Source organism: Ursus americanus, chromosome 1, assembly GCF_024610735.1.
Source record: "Ursus americanus isolate L20-20 chromosome 1, mUrsAme1.1.p, whole genome shotgun sequence".
In the NCBI taxonomy this organism is placed as follows: domain Eukaryota; kingdom Metazoa; phylum Chordata; class Mammalia; order Carnivora; family Ursidae; genus Ursus; species Ursus americanus.
Genome location: NC_142127.1, coordinates 10,885,304 through 10,898,383, shown reverse-complemented (window position 1 = coordinate 10,898,383; position 13,080 = coordinate 10,885,304).

Here is a 13,080-nt window from a genome sequence, read left to right as displayed (position 1 = left end):
TCTGTCTTCTTTAGCTCAACGTTACCTCTGTGGGAGTTGTCTGGGATAGTACATGTCGCTGTAGTTTGCTTATTCCAACTGCTGTGTAGGAACACATCATGTGATATGCCACAAATCATTTTACCACTGGTGGACATTTTGGGTGTTTCCAGTTTGTGGCTATTACAGATAAGACAGCTGTGAACATCATTGAGCAGACCTTTTAGTGCATCTGTGTGTACCCTGAGGTTGGTATGAACCCAGAAGTCAAATTCCTGCATTACAATAGGCACTGAATATTTTTTTCTTTCTTTCTTTTTAAAATCAGTGTTATTGAGGTCCAATTTACATGCAGTCAAACCCACCAATTTGAACTGTACGACAAAATGCTTTTTGACCAATGTCCATGGTTGTGGGTACACAACTATCATCAAGATATAAAACAACCGTTCCTTTACTCCAAAAGTTCCCTCGTGCCCCTCAGCAATCACTTTCCCATCCTCAGATCCCGGCAACCACTCATCTGATTTCTATCACTCTAGTTTTGCCTTGTCTAGAATTTCCTATAAATGGAACCAGACATTTTATAGTCTTTTGTGTCTCATTCCTTTCACTCAGCATGATTATTTTGAGGTTCATCTGTGTTATTGCGTATGTGAGTAGTTCAATTCTTTCTTTTTACACAGTGATCCATATTTCATTGTGATAAACAACATTTTATTTTCCCATTTACCTCTTGATAGATATTTGGGATTTTTTTTTTCCTCTATGGGGGCTCTCATTAATAAAGCTGCTATCAATATTTGCTACAGTTCTTTGCATAGAAATGTGTTTTAGTTTCTTTGGGATAAATACCTAGAAACAGGGTTATTGGGTCACATGGTAAGTATAATGTAACTTTATAGGAAATTGCCAAGCTGTTTTCCAAAGTGGTCGTACCATCTTGCTTTCCCACCAGCAATGTATGAACGTTCCAGTTCCTCCATGTCCTCACCTACACTTGGTATTGTCAATCTTGTAAATGTTAGCCAACTGTAGAAATGTATAGTAGTATCTCATTTTGGTTTTAATTATCTGTCTTAGGCCTATAGGCCATTTGAATATCTTCTTTACTTAAGTGCTTTTCACATCTTTTACTCTTTTACAAATTGGGTTGTCTTCTCATTAAGTTGTAATAATTCTTTATGTATTCAGGATATAAGTCTTTTATCAGATATGTACTTTGGGTATATTTTCTTCCAGGCTGTGGCTTGTCTTTTCATTTTCTTAATAGTGTCTTTGAAGAGCACAGACTGATTTTTTTTCTGCTCAAGTCCAACTTGTTACTCTCTTTCTTTTATAGTTTATGTATTTTGTGTTTTATCTAAGAAATTCTTGCCTACCCCAAGACCACAGAGTTTATTCTCATATTTTCTTCTGTAATTGTCATAGTTTTAGCTATTACATATAGGTCTATGATTCATTACAAGTTAAATCTTGTCTATAGCTTCGGATGAGAGTTGAAAAATACTTTTTTTCATATGGAATTCCAGTTGGTCCAGCACATGTGTTAAAAAGGCTATCCTTTCCCCATTGAATTACCTTGGCATCTTTGTCAAAAAATTATATATGTGTATATATGACAGGGTTGTTTCAAGAATTGAATGAAACTTTGAAAGCACTAAGCATCTATAACTGGCACATAGTAATTGCACAATAAATATTTTCACATTTATAATCATTTGTCATTATTAATTAATGTCATTATTAATTATTAAAAATAATTATCATTATTAATTTATAATTTACCATTGTTTTAGTTGTCTTTCCTGTAAAACAGATGCAGTGCCATGCACCTTGCAGAGCTTTGTGAGGATCTGGGGAGGAGTCATGTAAATAGAACTTTCTAACAATGTCTACATGTGGAAAGTTCTCAACAGTGTCCTTTATGTTCTCTGTATGACAGCTCCTACAAGTGGACACTCTTTTTGTTTCAGATTTATTTATTTATTTATTTGAGAGAGAGAGAGCGAGAGCATGCAAGTCAGGGGAGAGGCAGGGGGTGAGAATCTTGAGCAGACTCTGTGCTAAGCATGGAACCTCATGTAGGGCTCCACCCCACGACCATTGAGACCATGACCTGAGCTGAAAGCAAAAGCTGGATGCTTAACCCACCGAGCCACCCAGGTGCTCCCAAGTAGACACTCTTTAAACAACAGCTGTTATTATGTGTAATGCTGTAAGCTGTCATAGGAGGAGCAACACGTGAAAGGATGTTATAAAACTGTAAATGCTAATATTTCATATGAAACAACAGGGAGTTATTTTTTGTCTTTTAAATTGGGCAAGTTTTTTTTTTTTTTTTTAAGATGAAACCCAGTGCCGTTGAAGATGAGGGAGCATAAGCACTCTTTTATATTGTTGGTTATACTGCAAATTAGCCCAGATTTCCTGCAGGGCAGTCTGGCAATATAAAACAAGACTTGTTAAAACATGCATGAATTGTGACCTAGCAACCCACTTTTTAAGAATTTCAGCCCAAGAAGATAATGAAGATTATGGGTTGAGAAAGGTGTGCAAAGATGCTCACTGTAATAATGCATATAATCAGAAAAATGTGTAACTATCTAAACACCTGACACATAGTTAAGTAAATCACTGTACCTTCATGCAGTAATATACTAGACCCTTTCTTTAAAATGATGTAGTGGAAGAATGTCTTACAAGGTATTGAATGAAGAGAATGGATTACATACCAGAATTCATTTTTCCATTCAGCAAATATTTGTTGCCCAGCACTGGGTTGGGTACTGGTGCTACAGTGGAGAAGTAGGTGGGCATGGTCTCTGTCTTTATGAGGCTTCCAGAAAGAAAAAATGCAGGTGTAGTACAGGGTGGTGAGTGCTGGGATAGGTGAGGGAAGGTGCTAAAGAAACACAGACGGCGGTGACTGGATCAGATTTCACCTGCATTCCCTGTCTATGTGGAGTAGGGGGTCCCACAGCAAGTGAGATCTTAGCAGAGCCCTGAAGGCTGGGTGCGGGCTAAGCAGAGGCAGGTGTGGGGTTGGGGTGAGGGGATGGAAGAGGGTTCTGGGCAAAGGGAACCATGCTACCACAAGTTTCAGGAGAAAGCTTTTAAGCCAAAGAGTGAACTGATCAGATTCACACTGGAGAGGGACTCCTCTCCTGGTATGGTGAGTGGGTTGCAGGGGCCCATGCTGGAAAGTTAGAAGAGCAGTTAGAGACTGGGGAATTAATTCAGGGACAGTGATGGCCTCAGGTGGGGGACAGGGTGTGGTGTTGGAAAGAGCGGGTGAACCCAAGTGAGGATATTGGACAGGACTTGATGTTTGATTGGATGTGGGCAGTGGGAGGGGGCAGAGGGAGACACCAACCGGGCTTGGCCCCCTGGATCAAGAATGATCCCACCCAGTGAACACAAGGGAAAGAAACTTTGGTGGGGTGGAGGGAGAAGGTGTCGGTTTCCGCTTGAGTTCTGTCTACACTCAGGTAGACAGGTGGGGAGTAGTCTGTAGCTCAGGAGTGAGATCAAAACTGAAAGGAGAGATTCAGGAGTGGCTCATCTCATACAGAGGTGGTGATCAGACACAAGAGAGTGAGTGAGGACACCTAGGCCAGTGTTTTTCAAACTGTAGCTCTGAACCCATTAGTAGATTATAAAATCAATTTCAGCGGAAGATGTCCAGCATTAAAAACAAAGAAATAAGAGAAGAAAACTTTCAGAGTGCATTCATAATTAAGGGTAAGAGTTGGTTCATGAAACTTTTGGTTTTGATTATATATGAATAAAACTCTACCGTAGGTGCTAAGCGGATCAAAATAATTTTTTTTAAAGATTTTACTTATTTACCTGACAGAGTGAGTGCAAGCGGGGGGAAGGGGCAGAGGGAGAAGCAGACTCTCCACTGAACAGGGAGCACGACTCGGGGCTCAAACCCAGGACTCTGAGATCATGACCTAAGCCAAAGGCAGACGCTTAACTGACTGAGCCACCCAGGAGCCCCTGGATCAAAAAAGTTTTTTTAATCAGTGGCATAGCATGTGAGATCACACTGTTGGGAGGTTAATGAAGTGATGGAGATGAGCTTACATAGTAGGCTGGACATGAGTTATGGGCCCCCAGCAGCATGATGGAAATGTATCCCATGTCCAGCTGCAGCTTGCCTCCAAGCTGAGCGCAAACATGCACAGAAGCGACTCCACTCCATGTACTGAAATCAGTATTTGTGCCCCTTATTAGGTTAAGGTAGGGAGGTTCAACTGGAAAAAAAAAAAGAAAATGTTCACAATGAGCTCCCAAATGAAGTCATCAACTAGTAAACAGGTATAAACATATGGGAAGGCACCCGACTGCTAAATTTCATGTGAGCTCATTTTTCCCTAATAAGATTTTCTTTTAAAGATAGTGAAAGTGAAGTTGGTTTGATGGAGGCACAATCCCCCAGAGGGTGTTTCTTTGTCCCTGGAGTCAGGAAACATTACTTTTACGCTCAGTGATCCTTTGATGTCAACTTTCTTGAAATTAACTCTTAGAGTGGAATTATTTATGACATTATAAATCAATCATGGCAATATAAATCTTTAGGTTCTTGGAAGAGAAAGCAGTAAACCTGCACGAACTGGGTAGAGGCTGACCATGTCAGGAAGCCTAGGAAGGAAGTTCAAAGTAGAACGAGGGGGGTCGATGGGCACCACATATAGCATAAAGGAACCTGGTATTCAAGTCCTTGGGGTCTGCCTACTAGCTGGGGAGGGTGCACATTTCTCAGCAAGCCTCTGCCTCAATGGGTTCCCAGACTCATCAAACAGAAACAAAGTCTTCCTCTACAGCTCTTGCCTTTGCATTGCTAGTATCAAAATGAGATGCAACATGGACAACTGTAAGTTATGTAAGTTTGTAAGTTACAAGCTGTAGGTTTGTGAACTGTAAGTTATGTACAAATGCTTGGCAGTGTTAGTTGCATTAGCAGCCCTTGGACTGACTATTTTAAAAACAGGAGGTAGAGCAGGTTCCCAGGGTTGTTTTGGTTGTATCATAAACGCCCTTGTTCAAGCGCAGTTGTAACTCCACACTGCTCTTATGTTAGTGTATTACAGCAACAGGAGAGCGAAAGCCTTCAGACTCAGTAGACAGGAGTTCAAATCCCAACTCCACCACTGGCTCACTCTTTTTCTGGATGTAAATATGAAACAAACAACAGCACCCTGTTTGAAGGTTTGTTTGATGATAAAATACAATAATCATGGGAGCAATGCGTACGTTCCTGAAGTCATCGTTCTCTCTAAGGGAGCCCTTCCGAGACTGGCAATAGTGGAAGACCCCCACGGTAGGCTGGCCTGCCGTTCTCAGCTCCCTGCATCTCAGACGTACCTCTTCTCTTTTGTCACAAGCTCCTAATCTTTAGTGTGTAAATGTTTTCTGGGATCGAGGTTAAAAATTAAGGCTGTGGACTGGCCCCCAGGCAATTGAGATGTACATTTAACACCCCATTAGTGCCTCCCTGTGACTGGTGGCCAGTGCTGAGGCCTCCAGGGCACTGATCGCCCTTTGAGGCTCTTGCAGGAATAGGGACTCTGCCTCTGCTCTGAGTGCCCTTGTTCAAGGTCAGGGATAATGGAAAGGAGTTACGTAGACAGGAACGTGCAGTTTTTCCCATCCAGCCGGCTGCTCTACGAGATGTTGCCCCTGGAGTCAAGAGGCCTCCTGCAGGGATACCTGGGTGGCTCAGTAGTTAAGCATCTGCCTTCAGCTCAGGGCCTGATTCCAGGTCCCTGGGATCAAGCCCCGCATCGGGCTCCCTGCTCTGCTGGAAGCCTGTTTCTTCCTCTCCCACTCCCCCTGCTTGTGTTCCCTCTCTCGTTGGCTGTCTCTCTCTCTGTCAAATAATAAATAAAATCTTGGGGAAAAAAAAAAACAGAACAGAGGCCTCCTGCAGGATCGCTACCCAACCCTGAGCCCATGTCCACTCCAAGAGGCCATGTCCACACCTTTTGCACTCACATATACCTGGAATTTCCTTAAGCTGGGGAGAAATAACCCTCACACATCTTCTTTCTCCATTTCGGGCAGAAGCACCAGGCTGGCCCTTAGAGTTTCATTGAGACTGCCAGTGGTCCCCGTTCACCTCTGGGAGCAGGTGCTCAATGCCTGAAGTCCTTCCAGGCATCTCCTCACAGAGGCCTTCCTGTGGGCATTTCTGCAGGGGCAGGTCCAGAATTTCCATACTGGGGGTACTAGGTATGGCAATGGGAGGGCAGGGCCTTGACCTAGCAAAATGCTGTTTTTATTTAAAGTGTATGTGTTCGATTAGTACAAATGTAATTTTCTAGAGGTGTTTCCCCCCCACTGGGATTGGATCAAGAACACAACTGTAGAGACTATATTATTGTTGTTATAACTCTTCTTGTAATTAGCACTTCCCCACAATCCTTTCTTTGTGATCATGAATCGAAAAAGGGCTCAGAAAACCATGTTTTTGCATAACTTGTTTGCCAGTAATCCTTCCTAAATGAATGTGAAATCATTTATAGTCTTTATTTTTCTGCCTTGTTTTGCATACTTATCCATTTAGTGTGTTTGCTTACGGTGTGCTGCCCCAGACCCCTTGGGGACATCAGATAAGACCTAGTATTGGGACACATGGGTGGCTCAGTCGTTAAGCGTCTGCCTTCAGCTCAGGGTGTGATCCCGGCGTTATGGGATAGAGCCCCACATCAGGCTCCTCCGCTAAGAGCCTGCTTCTTCCTCTCCCACTCCCCCTGCTTGTGTTCCCTCTCTCACTGGCCGTCTCTTTCTCTGTTAATAAATAAATAAAATCTTAAAAAAAAAAGATCTAGTATTCATACCATTTACCTTCCTAAACCACTCCCTAAATTCTGAATTTCCAAATGCATCTGGCTCCCAGCATTTTGGACAGGGGATCACGGGCCCCGTGACAAGAATGATTGTCGGTGCTGTTGTTATTTAGGAGTGGTGGGGGTGTGCCCCCTGCAGACCCCAACTGGCCCCCTCCCCCTGGGGGAGGTCCTGGGAATTGCTGGTTCTCGGACACCGCTGTTACCCAGCTGCTGGATGGCCTGGGCCGGCTACACTGGCTCCAGCTTAGGACAGACCACTGCCGGTGCTCAAAGCCACAACCAGGACCGACTCCACGGGCGGGAGCCCCTAGAACTGTGCCAGTTTTCCCAGCCCACATGCATGTGGTGGCTTTTCCCCCTGGGTTTGCAGGGTGTACCGTGGTTCCAGGCCCCAGGCAGAGCAGGGGAGACGCCAGGGTGGCTGTCAGCACCCAGAAGGGATGAATCACAAGGAGTCAGATAACGAGGAGATTATCTCTGGCATCTTCATCAGAGGTGCCGTCAGCCAGAACTCACGGGAACCTGCTGGTGCTTGCGAGCCTGCCGTCCCCCACCCCTGGGCCCCGCTGTGTCAAGCAGGCTGAGAAGGCAGAGCGCCAGAGCCTCTCCCGAGGAGGGCTTGGATGGCAACAGAAGCTGCTGTGACCCAGAAATGCCCATCGGCCCCAAGAGGATAGGGCCATGCCCATTTGCTTCTCCACCGTGTTCCAGGGTACTAGTACAGCACCTGGCTGTATTCAGTAGGGGCTCATGGCTTATTAGTTGAATGAAGAAATAAATCCAAAAGGCACTCACTGAACTCATCAGATGGAAGGAAGTCGGAAGCTCCCAGTAGTAGCTGTGGGAGCTTTCATGTGATGCCTACTGTGTACAGAGCCCCGCTAAGCATCAGGCTCTGTCCAGTTCAGACTTGATGACACCGAGTGAATGATGATGATGACTTGAGGCACCGAGAAGTGAAGAGTCTTTCTAAAGGTCACCCAGTGAGGTGCCCTCAAATCTCAGTCTGCCTGGCTCCAAAGTCTGTCCTTTCTGTCCTGCTCGGCCTCTCAAGAACAGCCATTCGTCCCCCACCTCATGGTCGGGCTGGACCAAGCTCCACTGCCTACCTTTCTTCATTTTCGGGGTGGGGGGGGAAGCAGCTTCTAAGGCCTTGAAGAGAGACTCCAACAGCTTTCTCTTGGAGCAGGAAGCCAGGAGGTAGGGCTGGAGGAGATGCTGGGGAGAACGGGAAGGTGGGGAGAGGAAGGAGGAGCTGCCCGTTCCTGGGCTTGGCTTCCCACCCCATAGTTCACTCTGCTTTCCAAGCACCCTTCGCTCCTTCCAGAAAGTCTGAATCACAGCTTCCCACGGCTTCTCCACACATTGGAGGCTTTCTGTCACCTGCATTTCCCATGGCCCAGCCCTGCCCCCACTGCCCCTTGTGTCCCTCGTTCAGTGGTCCACGCAGATGAGCATCATTGCCCTCCCAAGGTTGGGAAAGCACAGTGCTTGGCTTCCTTTCCAGTTGAGCCCCAAGAAGCCATGTTTGTAGTCCTTCCCCCTGGTTGGGAGGCCCCTCTCATGGCCAGGTTCTGTGTAATCCCTTCCCTTAAGGGGAGCTGGATTTAGTGACTCACTTCTAAGAACTAGAAGGCTCGGTGTTTGACCTTGTGGCTCATTTGTGAGAGTCACCTGACCCTGGGGTTCTTGAAAAGTTATCTTGGGCATCTCATGGAAAACCATGAACCCATTCCCAACACAAACATACATTATGCTCAGTACATTTTTGAGAGGTTTGTGAGCCCCTTCCTAGAGCCCCATCTTGGAAATCTCCATGTATGGTCCAAGGGAAAGGGTAAGTTTCCTGAAAGATTAGTATCTCCTTTATTTTTTTAAATTTATTTATTTATTTGACAGAGAGAGAGCACAAGCAGGGGAAGCAGCAGAGGGAGAGGGAGAAGCAGACTCCCCACTGAGCAGGGAGTCCGACATGAGGCTCGTGGGGCTCGAGCCCAGGACCCCGGGATCATGAGTTGAGCCCAAGGCAGTTACTTAACCAACTGACCCTCCCAGGTGTCCCTTAATATCTCCTTTAAATAGCATTGAGAGTTACCATCCACTCAGTGGGACTCAAGTCCTACCGCCGGGAAGGGCTGGACCGTTTGAATGCAGCCCATCCGGCTCTAGACTGTTTCTCTGTTTGTTGTTTCTTATGCAATTCATGGAGGTTTTTGCTGCTCGCTCTGCTTTGTCTTAGGGTATATTCTACATGAAATGAAATGCACAGGTCTTAAGAGTACAGTCTGATAAGTTTTGACAAATGCATATACTGTGTAACTCACACTCATTCCAAGGTATACGGCATCTCCTGCATCCCAGAAAGTTCCCTCATGCCCTCTTCACTCAGTCTCCTGCCTGCTCCCCCAGCCCACACCGGGAAAATCATTATTCTGACTGCTGTTGTCACAGATGAATTCTGCTGCTTCTTGACCCCAATCACGTAAGTGGATTCATCAATGCAAATACTTTAGTGTCTATCTCCTCTCACTCAGCGTAATTTTTGGGTGACTCATCCATACCTATCTGAAATTTATTCCCTTTTATTACTGAATAGAAATGCATTGTGTGGAATATACCATAGTTTGTTTCTTCATTGTCCTTTGATAGATACATGGGCATTTTTACTTTTTGGCTATTCTGAATAAAGATGCTACAAATATTCTTGTCAAGTCTTCCATGGACACACATAGACTTACTTTTTCTTGGATAAAGACCTAGGAATAAAATTGCTCAGTCCAAGGGTAGGTACATGTCTACATTTGTTAAAAACTTCCCTACAGTTTTCGAAAGTGGTCGTATCACGTTCTTTTTGGTTTGACCTTCGATATTACATACGTTATAAATCATCTCAAGTACTTTTTGAGAGTACGTGGGTTTTCAATGAATAGATGGATGGATGACCCAATAAACCACTCACCCTCCAACCTAACATGGAGCTGAATGGAAGCCCCCAGCTCACTGGCCTCATCCCACTGCCTTTCTCCAACTAGTGGCTGTTCCATTTGGGTAGCAAACAGCCCCAGGCACCCCTGGGCTACCTCCTTAGCTCCTCCTGGGTTTTCAACCACATTCCTATTGCAGATGCTTTGGCAAAAAACCCAGCCAAGCTAACCCTAAAGAAACAAAATTCCATTCACTAGGGGGGCAGGAGGCAGAGGTCCATGGGTGGTAGAATGAAATAATTAGAGATGTGAGTGGAGAGGATCTTGGATCTCCAGGAAAAGAAGAGAAATTGGGGTAGATCTTCAGGCTTACCTCCAGAGGTTTCATATGTATTCTGTTTTCTGTGTGGCAAGAGCCAGAGGCAGCGTGTCCAGTGGGCTGTGGACCTGGGCATTCCGAAACCAGCAAGATCACACCACCGTTATCCGCACTTCTGAGCAGATGAGAAGAGGTACCTTGTCTTTGTCTGGAGCGGAATGGGAGCTGGATCTCAGGCCCGCTTGTCCTGTCACTGGTGGCCCTGGGTGAGGTGCCTGGCCTGGCTGACATGTACTCTTGGGGGCAATCCCAAGAATTCTCTGCTGACATGGGTGGTCTGTGCATATAACTCCACCCAAGACATGGATTGTATCTGGGATGTGTTTCTCTAACCATGGTGTGGGGTCTGGGTCCTGTCCCCTCGTAGCCAGTGGAAACACCATAGTTCCGTTATGACTGATCCCAAACCACATAAAATAGCGCAGATTCCTGGCAAGGGTTTAGGAAGGGAAGCTCACTGGTCTTGCTAACACAGTGCATGAAAAAAGAGTTTCAGAACCCCCATTTTTGCTTTTCCCATGTTTGTTTTACATTAAAGACCAGAGTAAGGTGGCCTCTAGTGTCAAACATCAGATATTTGGGAAACCATTTCAAAATGCTCATTATAACATAATGAGCATAGACTCTGAAAGAGGGTTGGTCCCTCCATTTCACAACAGTGTGACTGGCAAGTTCTTTCACTTCTCTGAACCTTGACGCTCTTGTCTTTAAATAAGGACAATACCTACTTTCTATGGTTGAGGTAAAGTTTAGAGAAGATACTGTATGTGAAACACTAAGCCCATCATAAGTGAATTATTCATAGACCAGACGTCCGAATGGCTGCTTCTTCCTTTGATCTAGATGCTCGGATGGAAGAGTCTTCCAAAGTTACAAATGAAGAGGAAGCAAGTGAACCAGTGGTGCTTCTAGAAGACTGTTGAAAGACCGAGGAAGGGCCAAATGACCCCTTCCCTGGAAAAGGCTTCACTCCAGCACCCTCGTGAACAGCACTGAGCTGTTTGTCTCCTCAATAGGGTGACACTGAAATAATGATGTTGGCCAGCACTGCCCCTAATTGAGTTTTAATTATAGCACTTCCAGGAAGAATGAAGTTAAACCTCTGTTCTCCTTGCATAATTAAATTTAGGTTAGCGTATCTGGAGAATACTTATCCCACACATGTACTGCTTCTCCTTGTCTGAAGAGGGATTTCAAAATTGGACATTGTTGTTTAATGGATGAAGTTTAAGAATGACACATGGGCTTTGCTCCTTTTTAATTACGAATGGTTAATTGTAGAGAGAACCTAATTAGAGTGCCACCGGAGGGAGACGTAGGTGGAGATGAGACGGATCTCTTCATTAGGTATGGCTCTAAGGAAAGAGGAGCCAATAGGAATTCTGGGGAACTCTGGGGGCTTCCGGGCAGGGCCCACTCTGCATGGAAGGGGGGGCTGCCTTGGTGGGCCTGTTGGGTGCATTTGAGCACCTCTGTGCCAAACACCGTGCTGGCTCTGAAAGCAGCCCAAAGAAAGCAAAAGGCATGGTCCCTTTCCTTGAGGTGTGTCCAGCTGCTCAAGGAGGCAAAGTAAGCATGCCCAAGGCAGAGGAAAAGGACTTCATCAAGTCTACGGCGTGATGTACTGATGACAAGTTCCAAATGGCTTGTGAGACGTCAGCTCCCTGGAGATGGCAGGGACTTGCAGAAGGCTATGTGGAACTCAAGTTCAAAGTTCAGCTCTACAAAGTACAAACTCCATGGTCTTGGACAAGTGACGTAACCTAGCTGTGGCCCAGTTCTCACCTGTAAGATGGCACCCACCTCACAGAGGTAGAGTGAGGAATGATGGCAGCAAAATGCTGACCAGGGGGCTTGGCATTTCTTTTGTGCTGATAAAAACAACCAAACAAAAAACACAGTAGCTGTTCTTATGACTGCAGACTCTTCCTGATTCTGCGGATCATGAGATGAACACACCTAATCCTTGTGTGAACAGACTGTGTTTTCCTTTGAGGTTTAGAGGAAAGACCTAAGACCTAAACTAGGGGTGAGCTTCACAGTACCCATGCCTGTATATGGCGGACGGGAGACCCCATGGACAAAGCTTTATGGAGGGGTGCTCCAGGAAACTGGGACTTGGGGCTGGCTTATCTCAGCTCTCTGAACCTCACACACTGTGGGGGACTGGGGACGCTGCCCCATCTACTTGGACAGAGTCAGTCACCACCGCCCTCTGCCATTTTGCTAAGAAATGGAATGTCTGTTAAATGAACAGAGAACTGATTGAGTAGCCCAGTGGTTTTCAACCAGGGATGACTTCTCCCCCCTCCTCCAGAGGACATGTGGCAACATGTGGGAACACTTTTAGTTGACACGACTGGGAACTGGGCTGGGGTCACTACTGGCTTCTAATGGGCAGAGGCCAGGGATACTGCTAAACTTCCTACAGTGCAGAGGACAGCCCCCCAACAAAAAACTGTCCAGCCCGAAATGTCCATAGAGTTGAGGTAGAGAAACCCTGGAGTAACCTATCCTGAATCCAGGGCAGCAAGCCTGGCAGAACAGTCTCTGACTCTGTGTCAAAGTGTGGCCTGAGGGATGTACCTCACAGACACCTGCTCCCAAGCAGCTCCCCATTAGCAGACATCACCAGGTGTCCCACACCAGGAGTCCCAGCCTGTGGGGCTTCTCTTATAAATGGCCTCAGGGTAAGGGCCCACCTGATTGGTCATTAAATTGGCCAGGCTATGCCTTCTACAGTGCGGCCACCAGATGGCGATCTTGGGATGCTCTCTCCCCGCTATACTTGCACTTGAGTAGACCAGCCTCCCCGGAGGGGGGCGTTTGCTCTTGGTCCACTGTTCTAAGCACAGGTAGAGGGAATTTGTGGGGTAAGGAGGCATAAACTAGAGAAAGGGCTCAATATCCGTTTCTTGTTTAGCAAGTCTGGGGCACC